The sequence below is a fragment of the Cervus elaphus genome, chromosome 26, assembly GCF_910594005.1.
Source record: "Cervus elaphus chromosome 26, mCerEla1.1, whole genome shotgun sequence".
Lineage (NCBI taxonomy): Eukaryota > Metazoa > Chordata > Mammalia > Artiodactyla > Cervidae > Cervus > Cervus elaphus.
Genome location: NC_057840.1, coordinates 22460706 through 22485010, shown reverse-complemented (window position 1 = coordinate 22485010; position 24305 = coordinate 22460706). Strand labels below are relative to the sequence as shown.

The window sequence follows — 24305 nt, the reverse complement described above, 5'->3', positions numbered from 1 at the left end:
ACAACAAATACAGTCACGTCCCACAAGGCAGCCAGCTTCCTAATCCCTAAAGGCCGTATTCCAACAACGCTGCTTTGAATGAGTAGTTGGACTCAGTGACCTCCAAGGTTCCTTCCCAACGAGATCCTAATGTCAACACAAGGCAAATGCATCTGGTCAGTTGCCAGCAACCAAGGACTGTTTCCTTCAGCCTTCTGACTAACAGCTATACCACTCACGTCTTTGCCATGACCTACCATAGAACCATTAAGCAACACTTTCTGGAATTGCCTAGCAGACAGAGTGCTAACCATAGAAAAATTGAAATTACAGGAGGATCAGTGAGCGGAGCCCTTTATTTTCCCCCTGGATTATGTGACAATCGAATCAAGTCTAAACCAGAGAATGCATGACGGTACAGTGAGCTCTTCACTAGCAGATGCCAGATAAGCTTCAGCAATCTGCTCCGGGTGGGTGGAAGTTCCAGACTTGCAAAACCTGGTAGTTAATAGAAGCAACAACTGGAGCACAATTGCTGACTGAGTCGTGGAACCTGACGCCTTGTCATGGGTCTGGAATGCAGTTAGCTCATGGTGCCATGCTGGACAGACTTGCCTTTTATACCTCGTGCTGATTAGAAGTTATTCACTCAGGCAGCGTGTCTTCTTGCATATTACACGGACTAACACTTGGTCTTTTCAACTTGACATCACAGGTGATACAGGTGGGCAGGCTATCCTTGAACATGCCAGCCTGTTTCAGTGATAGCAAGTGACTGACTGGACAAAAACAGGAGTGAATTTGCTCAGTTTCTCTCTTTCTCTTCCTTACTAGGTTCGTAGAGACTGGGAGGGTTGGTTGCAAGACAACCAACTGGGAGGATAGGGCAGTATAATTTGATCTGACAGCATTTGTTGCCTCTCTTGACATTGCTTGCCAGCAAATATAGAAAATGTAATTCTTTATATGAATGTCTAATATTTTATTTCTTTCCTGATTTTAAGTGAGGAGTGAGATGTCTTTTTCTCATGAAAATACTTCCTATGATTGCAGGATAATACACTCTCCAATTTTCAGACATATTTTTTTTTCCTTATTTAAAGTAAATTTCCAACTTCACTGCCCTCTGCTCTTCTGCTCCTGAATCCCATTTGCCTTTCATTCTGAGGGCTGAGAAAATGTTTCTCATTTTCTTCAATGGTCTCAGCCTCCAAAGTACTGACTTCTTTCCATGTGATTCATTGCCAACTTCCATGACTTCTAGATTCATAATTCTTCCATCTTGTCTACTCAGATGAGCTCTGTTTTCATCCTGTCTCAGTCACTCCCCCAGCAAGTTCACATCTTACACTTGGTCACAACTCAGATCTGCTCTGCTTCCAGCAGAACAAATTCTAAAATCTCTCTTCTTTTCTCTCCCTCATTCATTCTCTCTCTCTCCCTTCTCCCTCCCTCCTTCCCCTACCCGATCTCTCTGTTTTTTCTTTCATCATTAGTAAGACCTCTAGCCCATGATCCTGACCAGGTCACCTACTCCATTACCTGAATTGGTTTCATTGTGTCCACAGGAGTCTGGACGTAGTGATCGATCATTTCAATTCACCAACACCTATGATCCCCTCTGTGATGTCTCTTAAATCTGTCCTCACTTTTCATTCCTACTGGTTCTTCTGTCCTATCTGTTCTTCCTTTCTTCTAATCTCCTTTGCCCTAACCCATATTCATTCCTGTTTCTAAAATGATCATCCTGATTTTAAATCTCCATGAGAGCTTGTGCAGCTCATCCTCCAAACGTGTGTGTGTGTTCAGTCATGTCCGACTCTTTGCAACCCCAAGGACTGTAGCCTGCCAGGCTTCTCTGTCCCTGGGATTTTCCAGGCAAGAATACTGGACTGGGTTGCCATTTCCTCCTCGAGGGGATTTTCCCAACCCAGGGACTGAACCCATGTCTCCTGCATTTGAAGGTGGATTCTTTACCACTGAACCACCTGGGAAATATCTTCTACTTTTTCCCATGGGCTTTCTCATCTCTACCTAAAAAAAAAAAATCATTTTTAAAAAAAATCTATTTCAAATAACATCTCCAGATCCCCCCAACATCCCTTCTCAGTGTCATATTTCTGCACTACTTGTAATGCTTTGTATATTTGTTTTATCTTCTCTGTGATGAGATTCAGTATACAGCACATGAGCTTTGGATTTAGAAAGAGACCTTGGAGAAGATCCCAGCTCTAGTATTCACCAGATGTTTGATCTTGGGCAAGTCACTCCATTGTACTAAAACCAAGATTCCTCTTCTGTATAAAGGGGATAATACTCTCTACTTCATGGGATTGTTTCAATGATTAAATGAGGTGAAATGACTGCCATATAATAGCCATTTAAGAAATATTATTTCTCCCCTTTTTCTCCATTCCCTGTGTCCTTGAATATGCCTTATTCATTTTATATCCATTGAAGTGTCAACAAGGTTTGGTCCTTTTTTTGTTTTTGTTTTTTGTTTGTTTAGTCGCTAAGACATGTCAGACTCTTTTGCGACCCCATGGACTGTAGCTTGCCAGGCTCTTCTGTCCATGGGATTTCCCAGGCAAGAATACTGGAGTGGGTTGCCATTTCCTTCTCCAGGGGATCTTCCTGACCCAGGAATCGAACCCAAGTCTCCTGCACTGGCAGGCAGATTCTTTACCACTGAGCCACCAGGGAAGCCCTGTTTGATCCTTATGGACCTTCAATAAATATTTACTGAATTCACATGCCTGTATCATTGTCTTTTTTCATGTTGAAAGTTGGAGCTCCAAAGACAGTGCTTTGTAAATTTTGCAGCCCATTTTTCTGCTTAATTTTAGTAAGTTTAAAGCATATACTGAGAAAACACTTAATAGGTTGGCCTACTACCAACAATTCTATCTTCTTCATTGAGAGGGACCTGTGGCTGTGTGTTCTGGGTCCTGGTCTGGAACTGAGTCAATTTTTTCGTGTGTGAAAAAACACTCAGTCCTAATAACGACATCTGAGAAAATTCCCCTTCTGGTTACTGACTGAGCATGATCCAATAGCATCATGACCCATTGGGCCCCTTCCTAGATGCAGAGCTAACATGAAATGAGCTAGGAAAGCAGGTTCATTTCCTTGAATGCAGACGTGTTACCGAAAGGGTGTGTATGGGGTCTGACTGCTTGCTGCCATTAAATAGGCCAGGTTGATGGAAAGGAAAGTTTGCTTTATTTCATGGTGCTGGCAACTGTAGGGTGGGGGGAGGGAGGAATGGAGGACATCTGTTCAAAGGTTGACTCCCCCTCACTGGGAACCAGTGGGGCAAGAGATTTTATAGACAGACGTGGGCGTTGGGGAGGCGGCTATATTTAGAAATAGCACAGTCAGTTCTGACAGTCATCTTCAAATTGATCATCGGTGGTCTAACCAGTGCCATTTTGATTGTTTTAGGTACAGTTAATCTTCAGTTCCAGGGCCCATTTGTTGCCATTTCTTTGAGGCCAGTTCTGGAAATTATGGCAGCTTATGTCATGGATACAGTCTAGTCATCATGTAGTTAATTTCTCCACCTGGTGTTTTAGTGTCTATAAGACAGCTCACAGGATATGGCTCAGAATATTATCTATAACCCTTGAGAAAGAACTAAGTCCTCGGCTATGTTCAGTGACTACTTTACTATGATTTAGTCTCCTTTGACGGGTTCCTTTGTTTCCACATTTCTTGTGTCTCTGATAACCCTGATTCTTTGACTAAAGTTTTCCACAGGCAAAAGGCAGGCAGAGGGCATGGTGGTGGCAAGGACCACAGGGTCCTGCTCCATTTCACTCTCCCCTTTTCTCTGATGCGCCTCAGTCTTCAGGAGGGACAGGTACAGGACGAGAGAGAGAATAAATTTTCATAGTACCTAGACAAACATGGGAAAATTACTAGACATTTCAATGAGGATAATAATCAAAATGCATCTTGTATTTTTCTGAATATATTTTCTCTTAATGATTAAAGCAGATGTACACTTTATTAATACACTTAATAGACCACAAACAGGCTGTTTTGGCTAACCTAAAAGTTCAAATTAAATCACACATAGGCCAGAAAGATTTCCTCATACTCAATATGGGAAAATTTCTTCCATCATTTTCCCCTTTTAATTGTAAGTCCTTTCATAGAAAGCATTGATAGTCAAAATATCTTTCCAGCACTGCCAGAGCGGCTCTTTTGCCTGCTCTGGGTTCATCCCCATCCCTCAGTGTTAGGCCTCCTTTTTATTTAAATATTTCCTAGTTGTCCATGTTGAGTGAAAACTAATCAGATATCATGAACAGGCTCACAGATATGTTATTAGGGACCATACATTTCATTATTTATATCCAGCTCTCATACAAACATTGTACATGTGCTTTAAGTAGTAAACTTAGAGCCAGCAGCGCTACGTATGACAGCTTTCCTGGACAATTTCTTTATCTTGAACATTAGGGTCAAAAGTATGATTAGAAACAAAACAATTATTTTCCATTAGAAATCTGTTACCAAAATCAGATCAGTATTCCAGGAGAACTTTGTTTTCTTAACAGAGAGAAAACCAAATTTAGTCTTATATCAGTTTATTGTTAGTAACAAAATTCATTTACCTAATTAAACTCAGTCTAATCTTAATCCTGACAATGTAAAAAAAATTTTTTTTTTCAAAATTCCTTTTTAAGAAACCGATTGTCATTTATATACCCAAATAAATTTTTCCTGTATTTCCTCATCCAGAAACAAACAACTGTAGGAAAAAGTTATTATTGTTATTTTTCTTCAACAAAAATACCTCTGTTCTTTATACCTTCTTTTTGCTAACAATACATATCCTACTTGCTTTGCATACAGAAATGTTTCCCTTATCATTTTCACATATGACAATTTTTTACCCTTAAAACCTTAACAAAACCAAGAAACAAGTGATTGAAATGTTACATCAGCATTTTCTGATTGGCAAACTAAAGAACATATTACATAACCTCAAAAAAATTGCATTTTTTTCATAGCATAATTTTTCTTCAGTGGTACAACATATATGTTTAATAAAGCTAAACATCTTTAGTTTCCCCCTTGGTCTTACAAGAAGATAAAAGTAGGTTAATTTAGATTTGCTTGATTTGTAAGTGCTTATTTCTGTTTAAGGTCAATTAAATAGAGCTCTTTTACAAATTAACCTTAGCAATATGATCCATGAGACATGCAAGCATCCTGTCAGAGATCTCATTGTTTCATCTTTATACATTCCATGAATCAGACATTGCAATTAAACTTATCAGTTTATGGATAATAGTCAGAATAGCTGAATTTACACACTCAGTTTTAAAAGGCTCCCTCCTCTTATTTTTTCCTTAGCTTGAAGTTTTACAATTAACGCAAGGCTGGATTCTAGGCAAAGTGGATTGTATTTGTGTTTCAGAGACATGATAAGTGTTAACTTCGATTTTTCTCCTAGGCATATTTTTGTTTTATCAGGATCTGAAAAAACTGTTTTATCAAGCTAGCTTTTTCTAACTGCATATGTGAAACAAACTGGGTTTTGGATTTTCAAGAGTTTCATCTTAACCAATTGTCTCTCCAGAGTCTAAAGAATACTGTTGCCACGTGAAGTGAAGTCACTCAGTTAGGTCCGACTCTTCAGAACCCCATGGACTGTAGCCTACCAGGCTCCTCTGTCTATGGGATTTTCCAGGCAAGAGTACTGGAGTGGGTTGCCTTTCCTTTCTCCAGGGGATCTTCCCAACCCAGAGATCGAACCTGGGTCTCCCGCATTGCAGGCAGATGCTTTACCGTCTGAGCCACCGGGGAAGCCCCACACATTGTCCAAAAAATAAAATTACCTTTCTTTTTCTTTAGTCATAATATTACAGCTAAATTTTTTCTTAATGAATTGAACCTAAATTTCCCATTTTACATAAGGCAACAAGAGTACCAATCATACAAATGAAATACCCAATCACACACCAAATGACAGATCTGTCATAAACTCTGAGGGAGGCTGGTACGGAATCCCAAACACTTACCCGAAACAAATGGTCCTCAGTGGTACTCAAACATCAGAACCAACTGGCAAAATGCCCCAATAGCACGTCAGGTCCACAAAGAGTTCTCAACATCAAGCACACATCACCACCAACTGGCAAGAATGCCCAGATAGCATTAGCACTCACAAATGGGAAGCTTGCCCATGCGCACACCGGTGGACTTACCTGGTCTCGGAGCTCACCAGCTTATCCCAAATGCAAGTTTCCATTCCATCAAGAAAAAGCGTTACGCTGGCAGCCAGTGCTGAGCAGGGGAGAAACAGGGAGGATACTTGAAACAAACAATTTTGGCAGATTCTAGGAGCGTCCTCCAAATCCTCTACTCGTGGCTAAGGAGCCACAAGCAGCAAGCGCATACACTCTCATGGCCACAGCTCTCCCCTGGAAAACTCAGGAGAACCACGAAAGCTCAGGAGCCAGCAGTAGTCAGTCTCATGCTGGGCAACAGACGTGTTACCAAAAGGATGTATGTGGGGTCCGGCTGCTCGCCACTCAAAAGCCAATAAACAGGCCAGGTTGGTGGAAAGGAAAGCTTGCTTTGTTTCAGATGCTGGCAACCGGGGGTGGGGGGAGCAGACATCAGTCCAAAGCCTGACTTATCCCCACTGGCAACCAGTGGGACAAGAGCTTTTATAGACAGAAGTGGAGGGGGGACTATAGGCAGAAACAGCACAGTCAGCTCTGACAGTCATATTCAAATTGGTCATGGGTGGTCTGACCAGCGCTATCTTGATTGTTTTAGGTGGAGTTAATCTTAAATTCCAAGGCCCATTTGTTCCCATTTCTTTGAGGCCAGTTCTTGGAGTTGTAGCAGCTTAAGTCCTGGGCACAGTCTGGTCATAGTGTAGCTAACTTCTCCACCTGGTGCTTTAGTTATCTATAAGACTGCTCACAGGATATGGCTTAGAATATTATCTATAACCCTTGAGAGAGACCTAAAGGTCCTTGACTATACTTGATGACTACATTGTTATTATTTAGTTTCCTCTGACTATTTTCCATTGCATCCACATCTCTCACTTCTGTGATTAAACTTATTCTTAGACTAAAGTTTTCCGCAGACAAAAGGCAGGCAGAGGACATGGGGAGGTGGGGCAAGCACCTGCTCCATTTCAGAGGGTCCCCCTTATGACAATCTCATAGTATGACAGAATTCCTGGCAAAATAACTGCCTCTTGGAGGAAAAGCAAGGCTTCAAATCAGGTGTTTGTTAGAGGTATCATGATGCAGTAGAAAGATCAGTGAACTTGGGGTGGAAAGGCCTTTACTCAAATCTATGGTCCATGATACATTAGATATGGAACGTCATGCAAGTTACTGGAATCTCTTTTACCTTTAAGAGATGATAACAAGGGACTTCCCTGGTGGTCCAGTGGCTAAGACTCCACATTCCCAATGCAGGGGGCCTGGGTTGGATCCTTTCTTGGGGAACTAGATCCCATATGCTGCAACTAAAGATGCTGCATGTTGCAACTAAGACCAAGCTCAGTCAAATAAATAAAAGAAACCCCCAAAACAAAAAACTTGTACTTTCTTCACTGTAAAAAAATAAATAAATAAATAAAGGTGATAACACTACCCATATTACAAGCTGTTATGAGTATTGAAAGTCATACAAGTGGAATCCCCCAGTGGAGTAAATGACATATTCAGAGAGAGTGGTTAACAAATATTAACAAGTTGACATATACAGAGCAATTTCTTGTGAAAGACAGACCTAACTTATGTTGCAGACGTATGGTAATATACATCGTGCTGTCATGGAATACCTATGTGCCTGAAGGACAGTTTTAAGGTGTCAACTTGGCTGGGCTTTGGTGACAAAAATGTTAAGCCAAACACCGGTCTGGATGTTGCTGTGAAGGTTTGTTTTAGCTGTGATTAAGATTTAAATCAGTAATCTTTGGGTAAAGCTGATGACCCTCCATAATGTGGGTGGGCCTCGTTTAATCAGGTGGAGGCCTTAAGAGAAAAAGACTGTGGTCCCCCGAGGAAGGGGGACTTTCACTTCCAGACTGCCTTCAGATGGAAGCAGCAGCATCTCTCCTTCCCCCATCTCCAGCCTGCCAGCCTGCTCTGCAGATTCTGGGCTTGCCAGGCCCCAGAGTTGTCTGAGCCAATTCTTGAAAACAAATCTCTCTTTACGAGATATGCCTCCTATGGGTTCTGTTTCTCTCGAGGACTTTGACTACTACAGCCTGCTTTGCTCACTAGGTGGTGATTGAATGTCCAGGGGTTATATCTAATTCTTTATATCCTCCGTACCCAGCCTAGTAGCACAGTGCCGGGTTCATAGTAAATACCCATGCTTATCGAAACGAAAAAGAAAGGAATATCTCACATTCTTATACTATCTTGTAAGAAAGGTGTTTGCACATATGTTCAGTGAATTCATTCCTCTACTTATTTATTACTTATTTCTCAGACATTCTAGGGGGAGCCTATTCCATATTATTGTGCTTGACCAAGATGAGGCAGAGAGAAAGTCAGAACGCCTCCTCCTTAGAAGCTATTTAATGGTTGATGTGAAGGGATGAGTCTGATGCATCCATGGAAGGTAGAAGCGGACATCAGGAGCCAGTGTATCCAGGTGAGAGAGCCTGAGAGCCTAACTTTAGACAGGGGCAATAGGGAGGAACAGGAAGGGATGAATTCAAGAGAGATTCGGGGGACAGAAGTGGTAGGAGGTGAGAGGTGAGGGAGCAGGGCGTCTCCTTGACTCCCCGGTTTCTGGCTGAGGCGTGGGGGAATTGGGGGAGGACCAGGGTTTTTCACGGTCTTATCTGATCCTCAGCATCATAAAACACAATGCCCTCATTTTAGGGATGCGAACACAGAAGCTAAGAGCAGATCTGTTGCTCCAGACCTCATAAGTCAGGAGCTGGCAGGGCTGGTCTTAAAATCTAAAGCCCAGGCAGTTGGGCTGCCAAGTCCCCTCTCCAGCCCCTCCTCTGCCACTTACCATTCTTCTTCCACAAAGAGGAGTGGGGAGGGGGCCTCAGAGCAGCCCTGTCATTTCTTGGTGCTGCCCACCAGGCCCTCTGAATGCACGTCATAGACAAGCCCGTGGTTCTTCTCTTCCTTTCCCGCTAACGAGCAGATTTGCTTTGCTGCCAGCTGCCTGTCCTAAAAGGGACAGGGAGAAAGTTTATTTGTAGTTGGGGAAAGAGAATGTTTGTTGGTGAAAATGAAAGTGCACTTTCTTCAGAAGCATGAGGTAATCTTAAGTTTTCCTCAGAAATGTCTGAGTCTTGCATGGAAATCGGGGTTGCCTTTCTGGTAAACGACAGCCCCATCCATCCTAAAGGAAATCAGTCCTGAATATCCATTGGAAAGACTGATGCTCAAGCTGAAGCTCTAATCCTTTGGCCGCCTGATGTGAAGAGCTGACTCACTGGAGAAGACCCTGATGCTGGAAAAGATTGAAGGCAGGACGAGACGGGGAAGACTAGAGGATGAGATGGTGGGATGGCATCCCCGACTCCATGGACATGATTTTGAGCAAGCTCCAGGAGTTGGTGATGGACAGGGAGGCCTGGCGTGCTACAGTCCATGGGGTTGCAAAGAATCGGACACGACTGAGCATCTGAACTGAAATGACTGTGCTGCCTTTTACAGCCTGCCTGTCTCACCTCCTTCCTGTCTCTGCTGTCCATAGTTGCTGACCCTGAGTCATGGATCAAGATGTACTTAAGCAGCCCGAGCCCGCTTTCCAGCCTGGCAGGCATGCAGCAACTGGGAGGGAGAGAGTTTCTCTCTCTCTGAAATAGACCTGGAAGCTGGAACCCAGAACCCAAACTCACCTCTGGCTCCCCCTTCATTTTCCAAAGCCCTCTGTGCCCTCCCCTCTGCTCTTCTTTGTCTTGACTCACTTAACACAGACCCTGAGTTGGGGTGACCCCCCCCCCCCCCGACTGCTATCTGTCTTTGAGAGCACTGGTTCATTCATTCATCCCTTGGTCTCAGGGTCTGAATTTTTACCTAAGCCCTCCAACTACACTTATTTTTCTAGCTCTTTTCTCCCTGCCCTGCAGGACTGCCCACACATTAACCTCTTAGCATCATGGTTACCAGAGAGTTCGGGTGAAATTTCTTGATAGAACTCTGCTAGACCCAGAGTAATGGCTCAAGAAATGGCAGGGCTTTTCCCTACCGCCTGGACTCCCAGCCTCGCCCATCCTGAATTGCCTGGAGGTTTGCTTCACCCACCATTTGGAACATCTTCAAGCTGTGGTTGCAGGCAGCCTCCACCATCACAGAGTGAGTCAGGTGAGACGCGCTGAATCTGAGGTCAGCTGGGCCCTGACCCAGCACCCGACTCATTTCTGGGAGAGAGATACCCTCACGCCAGGGTTCAGCCCCCTCCTGACCCCCACCCAAGTTGTGTGATTTGACAGTCATGACGTCCTGAATCTCAGGGGATGGCAATCAGATCCTTGCCAGATGGCTAGGCAGCTGGATGCTATTTTTACATAAAATCGCTGCAAACTTTGTGGCTTTCCTGGCGGCTCAGAGGGCAAAGAATCCGCCTGCATTGCGGGAGACAAGCGTTTGATCCCTGGGTTGGGAAGATCCCCTGAAGAAGAAGGCATGGCAACCCACTCCATTATTCTTGCCTGGAGAATCCCCATGGACAGAGGAGCCTGGCGGGCTACAGTCCATGGGATCACAGAGTTGGACACGACTGAGTGACTAACGGCAAACCCTTGTGACCATTATAACTACCATTTTCTCGGAGACCAGCTCAGTCTCGCTAACTGAGCAAATCTGGAGCACCTCAGAGCCTTCATTCAGTAGAAGTAGGTGCTCCCCAACTGTGCTCCATTATTTTGAGATCAAATTCATGGTTTACTTTCCATTGGTGGTTTCCTGAGAATTGTCATCCTGAAAATTGGGGCAGGGTACAGAAAATAATCAGCAGTCACCCCCTAGTCGCCAGATGACTTTTGATGAACTAACATTTCTGGTCAGAAAATAGTTTGGAGAGTTTAAGAGTGCCCCTAAACCCGCATTCTTTTGCAATTTAAAAACAATGATATAATTAGACTTCAATTTCCTACTGCTTAATCCCTTGCTTAGATCTGAAGCTTTCAATTATTCATTTCACTCTGTGTTTCCAGTTTGGCAACGGAGAGTTACCAGCCTGTGCAGGAGACTTGTGATGTGGTCCCTGGTGGAAGGTCAGGGTGATGCCTCATAGCCTAGGCTGAGCTGAGCTCTGCTGGCTTCCGAGGTGTGTGTTTGCTGACTCCCAGGCTGCGTATTCCATGAGGCCAGAGCCCTAGGCTGCCATGCCCACCGCTCTGTCCCCAGCACTGACTCAGGCCCGGGAACACAGAGATGTAGAAAATAAATATTTATGGAGCGAATGCCCTGAGATCCCTCATCAGCTGCATGATAGAGTTTTTGGTTCTTTTCTACAAGATTCTTAAAGGTCAGGAAGGAGAGGGTAACAACAGGACCGAATCAGATAAACTGAAGCACAACATCATCTCTCATGGTACCTAGATATCTGCAGTCAGGCTTCTGCTCAAATCCCAGGTCCTTTGCACAGCATTTTTCTCTCTGCTCTTAAAAGAAAACTGGAGAATCCCGTGCAATTTGAGAAGTAGAGTAGGGGGGAGAAAAAAGCAGGACAAGGGGAGGGGAGTTCAGAAAGAAAAGTCTAAATATCCTCTTGATAATAGCAAAAATAATAAGACTAAATTGCATCAAGCACTTTCTGTATGTCAAGCACTGTCATTTAGGTTTATTATTTAATCCTTGCAACAATCTCAGGAAGCAGATATTATCATCACGACCATTTGTGGGGAAAAAAAGCCAGGATCTTAGAATTGAAATAACTTGCTTAAGCTGATAGGTGGAGAAGCTGAAATTCCACCCCAGGTCTAAGTCCAGAGTTTAACGACCAGCCCTGTAATTGTGTTCTTTGTCATTTGCTGGTTTGAATATTTAAGGACAAGGTCCAAGTCTCAGTCATCTTTGTGTAACTCTTAGCACCTGGCCCAAGGTCATGCATGCCATAGGGAGACTTAAATATTTGTTGATTTGAAAGTACAGATAGTCAAAATGCACTGGGTTAGGTTTATTTTACTCCAAAACAGAACGCATACAAAAGAGGAAGTTCCACAGCTACCAGAGAGAAAGCAGTTCCCACAAGTGATCCCGTAGGATGCAAAGGGCAGAAGGTATCATTAAAAGTGTTTGGAATTCATAGTTTCAAGTTAAAAGAGTATTTTGAAGAGGCTACGTTATCAGCAAGGATGAATCCTAGCAAACAGCTAGGAGGATCCTGAAGGTCTTTTGCTCTGACTTGTTCTTTTTCTGATGATTAAACAAGGCAGGCTACAGTAAAACCACACCCTTTGCACGAGGATATGGTCCTCACAGGTAAAACATGCATGAGATTATTATAGATTTGTGCTGTGTCTGCAGCCCAATCTTCAGGTTGTTTCTTAAAGAGATCGCTCCTACTGGGCAGGGCTGTCAAATCAGCTTCCAGAAATACCATCACAAGTTAGTTTCCTCTACCATCCTTCTCTAGAACCTTTGTGTGGTGTAGCTAGATCCTTCTCAGAATGCTACCTCATTTTCTGACAGTTAAAGAAAACTGAAAAAAGAGAAAGCTTAGATGAGAAAATGAGTAAGCACTCCTAGAACAGAACTATTAAGCTCACTTTCAATTCAGCTTAGAGTTAGCTCCTTTTTAGATAGATATCTTTAAACCCCTACTGTCTAGAACTCTTATCTTGATATCAGCTGATATTCACTACATATTTATCACTTGAATGCATGCACAAATGAATATCTACTAAATATTTCTTAGATGTTACTGTAACATGTTGTGGTGATAGAATCATTCCCACCGATAAGAATAAGAGAACTCATGTGGTTGCTTACATCATGAAGAACCTGATGATATTCTCACAAATGAGTAAATAGTCTCAAGGGGCAAGTGTGACGATAAAAAAAAAACAACTCAATAACAACAACTTATTGATAAAAGATAGGTACCATTTCCTTAAGAGAAGAGGAATTAATCTTCCTCTAAGTATATGTGGCTAACTCCATAGTATCTCAGATTGGGTAGATCCCCAAACATTGTATTTGCCCAAAGAAGTTTCTGCTCCCAGATCTTCATTTTCCTGTTAACCCTGGCTCCATTACCTAATCTTCAGACTCTAAATGAGCTGTCAGGGTATTTCCTTGAATTCAATAGTATACCAAGACCTACTTATGTAAATATCTATTTTTTATGGTCTTTCTTTTGCCATTCCTGGCTTCCTTTCCATTCCTATCCTCCACAGGTCTGAGTCAGGCTGCTCATGTTTAATTGGTGGTCCTACCTACCTTCTTGCCTAAATTTTCCTTCCCATCAGCTGTTGGGGACTGAATTGTATCTCCCCAAAATTCATGTACTGAAGCCCTAACCCCCAAGGTAACTGCATTTGGAAATGGGGATTTAAGGAAGGTAATTAAGGTTAACTAAGGTCATAAAGGTAGAACTCTAATCTAAAAAGAAGAGGAAGAAATATCAGAGATTCCCCCCACTCTGTATAAGCACAGAGAAGAGGTCATGTGAGGACACAATAAGAATGTAGCTCTATTTACAAACCAGGAGAAGGCCTGCCCTGGAACTGAATTTTCCAATACGTAGGTCTTGGACTTCTGGTCTCTAGAATTGTGAGAAAAGACATTTCTGTTGTTTAAGGCACCCACTCTACGGTATTCTGTTATGTCAGCCTGAGCAGACGAATACAACGGGCCATTTTATATATGTTATCAAAATTGCATAAACAATATAATAAAACAATATAAAATATATAAACATAGAAAGCAATGTAAAACATATAAAGCTTTTATAAAACAATAACCTGATCTCATGCTTTAAAATCCTTCAAGGTCCCTCACTGACTTTTAAGTCCAAACTCTGGTTGGGAACCTGAGGTCATCCTTCTCGTCAATTCGTTAACAACCTGTCCAGCCTATAAGCCTTTTTACGTTGTTTTGGGCTTCTAGGTCAGTGGTCTTCTAACTGTCCTCAAAACATCCTGGGCATTTTCTGAAGCTGCAATGAAGCTCGATGCCTTTGGGGAACTGTCAATCATGTTCCCTGGCGGAAGGATGGGTTGAACATTAGAGGACAGGACAGTAAGAGGTGAAGGGGAGAAGCCATGTTACAGACATGGTTACTTCCTGCCTTTCTTCCTTGTCAGCAGTCCTCACTGAGTTTGGGAGAGGTGCTGGTCCAAGGTCCAGAGAGAATATAATGTCTAAGGCAGGAGGGAACACTTATTTCATAAAAGGCCAGATGATGGGTCAGTGTTTTAGGTTGTAAGGGCCACATGGTCTTTGCCACAACTCTGCCATTCTGATGCAAGAGCAACAACAGGCAATATGTAAAAAAAGAGAGAGACAAAGAGAGACAGAGCAAGGCTGTGTTCCAACAAAACTTTATTCACAAAAATAGTCAGTGGACTAGATTTTGACCTGTGGGTCATATTCCTTACATGCCAATCCCAGAGCACTGACTTTGTTGATCTGAACCAAATCTATTGATACTTTCAAATTTCTCTTTTTTGTAAAGGAGGGAAAATTCCATTCTGTGCAGGTATTGCTATTCATATTGTAGGCTATATACCAACAGTATCAGCATCACCTAGGAGCTTGTTAAAAAAAAAAATTCTCATATCCTGCCCCAGACTTCCTAAATTACAATGTACCTTTAATAAGAAGCCCTAGTAATCAAAAGATGTTGAATACAGTACAATTTGGGAAGAACTGGTTGAAGCCACTGTTGATTGAAGGTTCTGAAGGTAGGGGCCAAGTCATAAAAAAATCCTTATGTTTTCTAAGGACTTTGATTTTGTGTTGGAGGGCATTAAGATAATTTAAGCAGGGAGTGAAATGATAAGTTTTTGCCATATGTCTAATCTCTTATGAAACAACGAGTTCCTAAAAATCAGACTGTGCACTGAAGAAATGCCCCTATTATTCATCCTTCTCTCTTAGATAGGCCAAGTTGACCCTCAACTGTTGCCATACCTTTGGAGCTTCTTCTATTAAAACCTGCTCCCTGGCCTGTAACATACTGCCCCAGGCCACAGGAAGAGTCTCTACTTCTGGCATATTCTTGAGGCTTAAGAATGCTGTTAGACTATAACTCCAGCATTCCAATTTGGAACCTGCGTTAGAAAGCTTTAAATTTAGTTACACTCAACACAGCTACCACCCAGCTTGGTTTATTTCCTGACTATTATATTTGCGTCCTTTACTGGACTAAAAGCTACTTGGGTAGAAGCAATCATATTTCTGGCTTTTTGTATTCTTCCCACAGGTGCTTGTGGGAAGCACAAGCACCTGATAAATATTATTAATTTATTAAATTAATAAATATTAATTTTAAAATATGAGCCATCACCTATTGCTCATACAAGTTTCTGAAATAATCTTTAAATTGGATAAATACCATGAATGTGGATGTCACCCATCAGCTAAGTTATAAATTAGAATCAAAAGGACCTAAGTATCATCAGCTCCTTTGCAAGATAGGTCCTTTCATATTCCTTGTGTTTAGGTTTTAACACAACCCAGGAATTTTTAATGAATAATTAGGTACAAACATTGGTTCTTAGGACAACTGCATTTATCAAGTCCCCACATCCTCCTGTGGTTCATTCATGAAGAGCTAAAAACCCAAACACCACCTTTAGCCCAGTTACTCAATGTGCATGTTTGTGCTAACACTGAAGTAGCACGTCAGAGGAAGGCTTTTGTAAACAGTATCTCATTTAACCCAGACAAATTATGGATCATCTTCATATGACTGATGAGGAAATTGAGGCTCAGAGTGTTGGGTACCTAGTTTAAGATCTCACAGCTAGAAATTTGGTACTGATAGGAATGGAACTTGAATTCTGAGCCAGATGATCTGGCTCTGAGTCTGTCCTCTGAACCATTAAGCAACATCTCCATAAACAGCGCTTCAAGATGTCCAAGGCCAACTTCTCACTGCCCTATTTTGTTTTCACCTGCAGGCACCCTCAGCTAGAAAGTCATGTGACATATAATTGATACTAAGTCTTCCCTGGTGGGAAGAATGATAAATGATAAAGATAAAGAATGATAAAGAATCTGCCTGCAACACAAGAGACCTGGGTTTGATCCCTGGATTGGGAAGATCCCCTGGAGAAGGGAATGGCAATCCACTCCAGTATTCTTGCCTGGAGAATTCCGTGGACAAAGGAGCCTGGTGGGCTACAGTCCATGGTGCCACAGAACTGGACATGACTGAGTGACTAAGCACAGCACAGCAGTTATAGTAGAAAGTTTTTCTCAATCATTTCTAGGTCTTCAGGAAGGAAAGACTGTTGAAGAAATGCCTGTAATTATAATCTTATTAATCTGTCTAAATTCTAAAGACTTTGTTTCAAAGTCCTTGACCACATCCAAACAGTTCAAGTAAAGCATGGAACAATTCTTCAATGATTCTGGGAGCACAGACAGCCAGGTGGAATTATTGAAGCTGAAAAGTGATAGTTGGGACTATTCTGATCATTAATACCATAATTCATTTAAGAATTCATATCTTAGGTTCCCCAGGTTTTCAATCTAGGCTCTGTCATTTTCTGAATCAATAAGACCTCTGAAAAGACATAGATCATCTCTAATGAAGGTTCTTTCTTCTCCAAGAGACTATAGCTATCTCTTCATGCTGAGAAAGTTGACACCAAAAGACTGGCTTGTGTAGACCTTAAGATTTTGTATTTGTTTCTAGAGAATTTTCTTTTCTACTTCTAAAACCAGGGGGCATTAACTATTTTAAATGCCAGCAAATTAAACTAGGTAAGTTTTACAGAAAATTTCATGGCCTTACTTACTGTTTTTGCCAGCAGAAGCTTCTATTTTTAGTGAAACTATCCTGTCTTTCATAAGTCGGTCTGTTACTTACCACTAATTTTTGGTGTGTGAGTTCTTCTGTGTGGGAATGTTGTACCATAGAGTGATTGGTTGTACAATGTCTTTCACTCTTTTTAAAAAATTTATTTATTTTTAATTGAGGGATACTTGCTTTACAATATTGTGTTGGTTTCTTCCATACATCAGTATGAATTATCCATAGGTATACATATGTCCACTCCCTCTTGAACCTTCCCCCACCTCCCCTCCATTCTACCCCTATAGGTTGTCTTGACATTCTTTTTGGCCTCCTCTCCCATCTTTCTCTTGTCACAAGTCCTTTAGAAGGAACCCCCTCTTCTTCCATCACCCAGTTGCTGAAGTCAGAAACCCAGAATTAAGAATTATCCTCTATAAAATGCAATAAGAAACAAAGTTTTGCAGATTATAGTTTTGCAGATTATACAGATTATCCTTCAAAATAGATCTCAAATCAAGTTCCTTTTTCTTTACCACTCTCCCTAAGTCCAAGTCATCATCATTTCTCTATGCAAATGTTGAAACCTGGTGACACTCCTTGGACCACTGCAGTGGCTTTTTAAGCTCTTCTTTCCACTTCTGCCTGGTCATCCATTCTTCATCCAAAAGTCAAAGTGGTATTTCACCCCATTGTTTCAATCTTCCGAAAACTTCCAGTTGACCTTAGAATACAATCCAAACCCATGCTGGTTCTGGCTTCTCCCCAGCCTCAAGGAGAGCTCTCACTGAGAGCTGTCATGCTGAGCCTCCAATTACTTCTCTACTGTGCCAAGTTCTTTTCCATTTTGCAGCCTTCTCTATGACTGAGTAACTAACAGACTTTTACTTTCAATTCTGCCAAGAAATCCTTCCACCCATCCATCACTTGACTTTTTAAAGCATTCTTTAGGTCTTAGTTCAAATATTACTCCCTCAAGTATTAGCTGCTCAGTTGTGTTTGACTCTTTGGGACCCCACGGACTATAGCCCCTCAGGCCCCTATGTCTATGGGATTCTCCAGGCAAGAATACTAGATTAGGTAGCCATTCCCTTCTCCAGGGGATCTTCCTGACCCAGGGATGGAACCCAGGTCTTCTGCATTGCAGGCAGATTCTTTACCATCTGAGCCACAAGGGAAGCCCCTTTCTAAACTTACATACTAAATTAAGTTCCTATGCTCCTGCCCCTGTTCTCATAGAATTCTTCCTCATAGAATACCCTTGTGTTTGTATGTTTATATATTTATCTCTTGCTTCTCATGAGATTGTAACCTCCATGATGTCAGGGGCCATAGCTTTTTTGGCTGGTCACTTAGCAGTGGGTTGGGTCCATGCTAAGCCCTCAGTTATTATTTGCTAAACGAGCAAGTCATATAATCTATAACATATGCACATTTCATGAAATACAAAATGGATGTCTCTTTGGGAAGTAAAAGAAAAACGCTCATGGGTTCTCAAAAATAAATGACACAATTTAGCAGCAAGATCTTATGGGCCAGCCTACACGTTAATACGGGATTTATTTCCATGAAATGCATCAGTAGAAATGGAAATATTAATATGTTTGAGAGGGGTACGGTGGACAAAGGGAGGATTCACGTCTCAGGCAGGAGGGAGGGGAATGGCATGAGATTTCAGCACACTTCTCAGAATGGAGTACAGTTTAAAACTTGTGAATTGTTTATTTTTGAAAGTTTTCATTTAAGATTTTCTACCATGATTGACCAAGAGTAACAAACCAAGGAAAGAAAGACCATGGAAAATGGGACTCCTGTAATTCTAGAAAGCTGTCTGATTCACTTGAAGATAGGATTGGACTGCAGCAATTTTTGGCTATAAGAAGCAGGCATTTAGACTGATTGTTGCTGGAAATGGGAATAAAATGTTTTCATTCTGTGTTCACAACTATGTAAATAAGTACGTGCAAAGATGTCATCTAGACTCACCATCAACTTGTCATGGACAATGGAACTCATTGCCCCCAAACCAAGTCTCGGAACTTAGTCTGCTGTTTCTGCTGTGAGCTGAGAGGTGCCTAGAATCTGCCACCACTTTTCTACTAAAACTCCTAAGAGGTTTTCTATTCAGCACTCAGGTGCCCATGAGAGCATTGAAATAGCAAGGCAGTCCTAGGTTATGAGGTAGTCATCCAGATGACCCAAGATGAACTAATAATAACAACCTTGAGTTAAGGTGCAGATGTGGAAAATACTTCTGTCCTTTGGAAAAGATGTCCATAGACCTCTAAGGGTCTGTGAGTCCTCATACCTGTATCCTACTTACTGTGTTAGCACTGTCTAAGCACTTTGCAACTCTTAACTCAATTAATCCTCAAAACAATGACATGAGGTAAGCACCACTCATATCTTCATTTGCAGAGATGAGAAAACTGAGGCACACTGAGGGTAAATAACTTTCCAAGGTCCACAGCTACAAAGGGTGATGCTTGCAACCTTGGAAGTCTGGCTCCCAAGTCCAGGCCTGTAACTGCTGGGCTGTGTTGAGAATCACTCACCATGTGGATGAGACGACGGCTCTGAAATTTGGTTAGTGGCCCACAGTTGCATAGTAACAAGTGGCAGGAGCCATGGAGCTGAAGATTTCCTTCCGTGCGGTGATAGCAGGAGACAAGACAGCAAAAGAGGCAGCACGGTTCCTCCATCACTCAGGGTGTAACTGACAGCGGTCCTGAGGCTGTCACTGACAACAGTCACACAGGCACATGCACAGAAGCTCTGAACCGCCCTGAAATCAGTTTACATCATTAAGTTCTTCCTCTTATGCTCTCGTCCTCGCTACACAAACATGTCCCAAATACCTATGGGAGCTTTCTCAAAGAACACTTGCCTAGATAACAAGCTTTTCCACCTCTAATTACCACTCATTTCATTTTCCTGTGGTTCTTGCCTTTACAGCATTCCTAGTCTGGGAGGGGCGCCCACCACAAAGGTCACGGGGTCACCCATGCCCAGGCCAGTGTCAAACTTTCCCTCTGCTCCATGTGATCAAAGTCCAACAGGCTCTTCCTGCTCTTCCTGTGGATTTGTGGCTTTTCTTGCTCTGGGGATGGGAGGGAGGCAAATATTCTGCAATTTCTTCCTCTTCATTTTGTCTTTTTCTCCTCAAGTTCTTAAAGGGAGAAGATGCCCTTCTGGTTTCCCTGAGTTTAATATTCCCTAGTTTCACTAGCAGAACTTGATACCTTTCCCTTCTTCAAAATAAGAAGTTAAATGTCTGATAGATGATATTTACTTGATATCCAGGCCCAGACTTCAAAGGTCCTCATTTCTAGGCCTTTCCACTGTGTAATCTTGGCTTTGGGGCACTTTACAAATCGCTGGGGTCTGGTTCCTCAGAAATGGTCCATAGAACAGCAGCATCAGCATCACTGGGGAATTTGATAGAAGTGCAAACTCTCAAGTCTGGCCCTGTTTCAGACTTGTGGAATCAGAATTGGTTTTGCATGATTCTCGTGCACTCTAAAAACCCAGAAGTGCTGAGTTCAGGGTATCAAATAACCTTCATGTTTACAAATAATTTCAGCATCTGACCTGTGACATCTGCTTGCCATCACTGATGAAGCAGGAGTTATCTGTCTCTAATTGCTGGTTTCATACTTGCAGCGCCCGGAAGCACAGGAAGCAAAATCTGTTTGAAAGATTCCTTCTCACCTGGAAAATTAAACCTTACTCTTTCTTGATCCCTGTATCATGCTCTGGGTCTGTATGGAAGAGAAATTGAGGTATGAAGATATTTAAGCCAAAGGTTGAGTTAAAGTAAAATCGTTGAAATGGTGTAACCCAGCCCTGGGATGTGCTGACTTGGTGACTCTCTGAGTTTTCCCTACATTCTCTCTGTCTCAGGTCTGTGCGTGCCACTTTCTCTCTGGAATCTCCTCCCATCTCCAGAGCTGGTCACCCTTAGAGGCCATGCTGTATGTGTTCCTCTATGAAATCTTTGATTCCCCATGGCAATCAGAACAAGCTGCTCTCTATATACAGGTATGCCCTACTTTTCAGAAGTTCATTTTATGACACTTTGCTTTTATGAAAGACCTACATTGGTACCCGTTTTTGTTAACTGAAAGAAATTCAACGAGGATTTTTGCTTTTTAGAAAAAGGATGAAAAGCAAAAATAGCATTCAGCGTTTGTTTTGCAGTGAGCCATTGTAGAGGCAGTGGGCGTTGTAAGCAATGAGAGTGGCACTTCCAAGCACCTTCCCTGGACACTACCCTTGGCATCTCAGCATCAAGCTGCCGTAGCTATGAACTGTGTCAGTGAACACCTGTGCTTTATCTCAATTTATTTTGTGCATCCATCGGCATGATGTGTCCTAAGGTAATACCATCTTTGCCTTATGCCATTTTGGCTTATGAACGTTTTCATAGGAGCATTCTACTTTTGGATGGTGGGGAAAGTGAAAGTGAAGTCTCTCAGCTGTGCTCGACTCTTTGCGACCCCATGGACTATAGTCTACCAGGCTCCTCCGTCCATGGGATTTTCCAGGCAAGGATACTGGAGTAGGTTGCCATTTCCTTCTCCAGGAGATCTTCCTGACCCAGGGATTGAACCCGGGTCTCCCGCATTGTAGGCAGACGCTTTACCGTCTGAGCCACCAGGGAAGTCCTAGGATGGTGGGGAGCCCTGTCCAGCCCCTCTCCCTGTATACTTCTCTCTGTTTCTTTCTTAAATATGCTTCTCAGAGGGCTGCGAGACAGAGAGGTGAGCTTGGAAACATGACCTTACCCGAGTTGATCCTTGGCTCCAAAAACTCACTTCCTATTTAAGTTTCAGTTCCTTCTTCAGTAAAAAGATACTAACTTCTCCCAATTTTCTCCTCCTATAGTTAATGGTATCTCTGCCTCCAGTGGTTAAGGTTTAAATCCTTGGATTCACCACTGATTCCATCCCTTCTCAGTTCTCACATCTAATCTGATAGCCTACTCGGTTAACTCTGCTTCCAAAACATATCCAGAGGCTCATCACGTCTTACCACCACTACTGGTACCATCATAATCCGAGCCACCATCACCTTTTGCCTGGATCATTGCAATTGTCTCCTGCCCTGCAATGACCTCCCTGCCCTGCCCCTGCTCCCTTCTAGTATACAGCAACTGGACTGATCATGTTAAAACGTAAATCCAACCACTCTCCTGTCCAAAACTTCCCAATGGCAATCATTTTAGTTGTTGCTGTTTAGTCACTCAGCTGTGTCCCACTCTTCTGCTATCCCATGGATCGTAGGATGCCAGACTCCTCTGTCCATGGGATTTCACAGACAAAAATACTGGAGGGAGTTGTCATTTCCTTCCCCAGGCAATCTTCCTGACCCAGGGATCAAACCCTCATCTCCTGCATTGGCAGGCAATTCTTTACCACTGAGCCACCAGGGAAGATAATCATTTCAGAGTAAAAAGCCAAAGTTCTCATAGGGATCTACAGGGCTGCTTGGGACAGTCTCTGAGCTATCTCTCACTTGACTTCCTGCAGGCCTCCTTGCTGTCCCTGGAGCTTGCCAGAAAAGCTCACAACTGGGGCTCTTTGTACATACAGTTCCCATGTCTGGACTGATCTTCCTGAGGATGGCTATCTGCCTGTCTTGCTCCTTCAACCCCTTCAAGTCTTTGCTCAAATGTCACCTTCCCAATCAGATTTTTCTTGACCACTTTATTTAAACTACCCCCCACCTCCCTTCTGTGCTCTATTTTTGATGCTAAAGCACTTTTCATTTTTGCCACATGGAAAATTATTTCATGGCTATGACAACCTCTAAGGTCACAACTAGGCAAGCTCTCACAGAAAGGCTCACAAGTTGAATTAAGATGATTGAATCACATAGTTTATTAAATTGATTAAAATTCACAATGGCTTTCCTGGTGGCTCAGATAGTAAAGAATTTTCCTGCAATTCAGGAGACCAGGGTTCAATCCCTGGGTCGGGAAGATCCCCTGGAGAAGGGAATGACAACCTACTCCAGTATTTTTGCCTGGAGAATCCCATGGACAGAGGAGCCTGAAGGGCTACAGTCCATGGGGTAGCAAAAGATTCAGACACGACTGAGCAACGAAGCATGCACACACACACACAGCAGAATTAAGTACTCTCAGACAACACCGCTAGAAGGCACCTTACTGCCTTCTAGCATATCACAGGTTCTATTTATTTTGTTGACCATCTGTCTCACCCAACTAGGATGAAAATGCTGTAAACACAAGAAATTTCATCTGTTTTATTCACAGATGTATGTCAGCACCTAGATGTGTGCTTAACACAGAGTGAACACTTTCTAAGCATTAAACATTGTCCAAAAATGAATGAAATCCTGAAAACCATGGGGATTAAACCAAATAATTTGTGAATTGCACTAGGACGGGGTGGGGGCCGATGACTTGGAACAGGAAAGGAAGAAGAAAGTGAAAGCCAGATCCTACAGCCCCCGTCCTGCCGGATGCCTGCCAACCCCTCTCCAGCCTGCCTGTGTGGGAGTGAGGAGAGCGCTCATTCTGAAACTGTGGAGATCACCTCTTCTGGAAACGGTCATATTTCTTCTCTAAGTTCTCAAGGTAGCTTTTCTTTTCCTTACTTTACTCACCGTCAGACAAGTTTTAATCACATACTCTTGAAATATTTGTTTCATGAACAAATATCCTGTCACAGTTGTATTGAGATTTCACAGCCATTGTGAGCATTGATGCCTTAAAGTGACTTCAGACACTTACCCCAGTTAGGCTTACATCATTCAACCTGAAGTATAACTGGGGCAGAGGTTGCAACCTGAAGAATCTTTGGCATATCCAGTCCTTAGGCCTTGTATTAGAATGTTCTAGCTTATGTCACAAGATACCACAAACTGGTTGACTTCAACAACAGAAACACATTTCTCACAGTTTTAGAGGCTAGAAGTCCAAGACCAGGTGCTGGCAGTTACAGTTCCGGGTTAAGGGCTCTCTTCATGGCTTGTAGACAGCCGCCATTTTGCCACGGGCTTACATGGCTTTTCCTTGACGTGTGCATAGGAGATCTTTCTCTCTTCCTCTTCTGATAAGGCCACTGTTCCTATTGGATTGGGGCCCTAGACTTAGATTTCACTTAACCATAATTACCTCCTAAAGACCCTGTCTCCAAATATAGTCATTTTGAGAGTTAGGGTTTCAACATATGAATTCATGAGGGATATAATTTCATTGAAAGCAGACCCAGCTTTTTTTTTTTTCCTTTCATTTTTAAATGTTACTTTTCAACTTTAGAAAATCACATATTTCCTATAAAATCCAAATTTAGTCCTTTGCTAGTGTTGGCCTGTTTCATTCATTTATTTTACCTGACCAGATTCATTAGACATTTAAGTTTTGA

General features: G+C 42.4%; 1 long non-coding RNA gene across 1 annotated transcript; it reads left to right on the top strand.

Annotated features, from left to right (window-relative positions):
- The first annotated feature begins 20836 nt into the window (after positions 1 to 20836).
- On the top strand, positions 20837 to 23503 carry LOC122684075. The gene is made up of 3 exons (XR_006337936.1): positions 20837 to 20952; positions 21112 to 21290; positions 23321 to 23503. It is a non-coding gene; the product is annotated as an uncharacterized LOC122684075 (long non-coding RNA).
- The last annotated feature ends 802 nt before the right edge of the window (positions 23504 to 24305 follow it).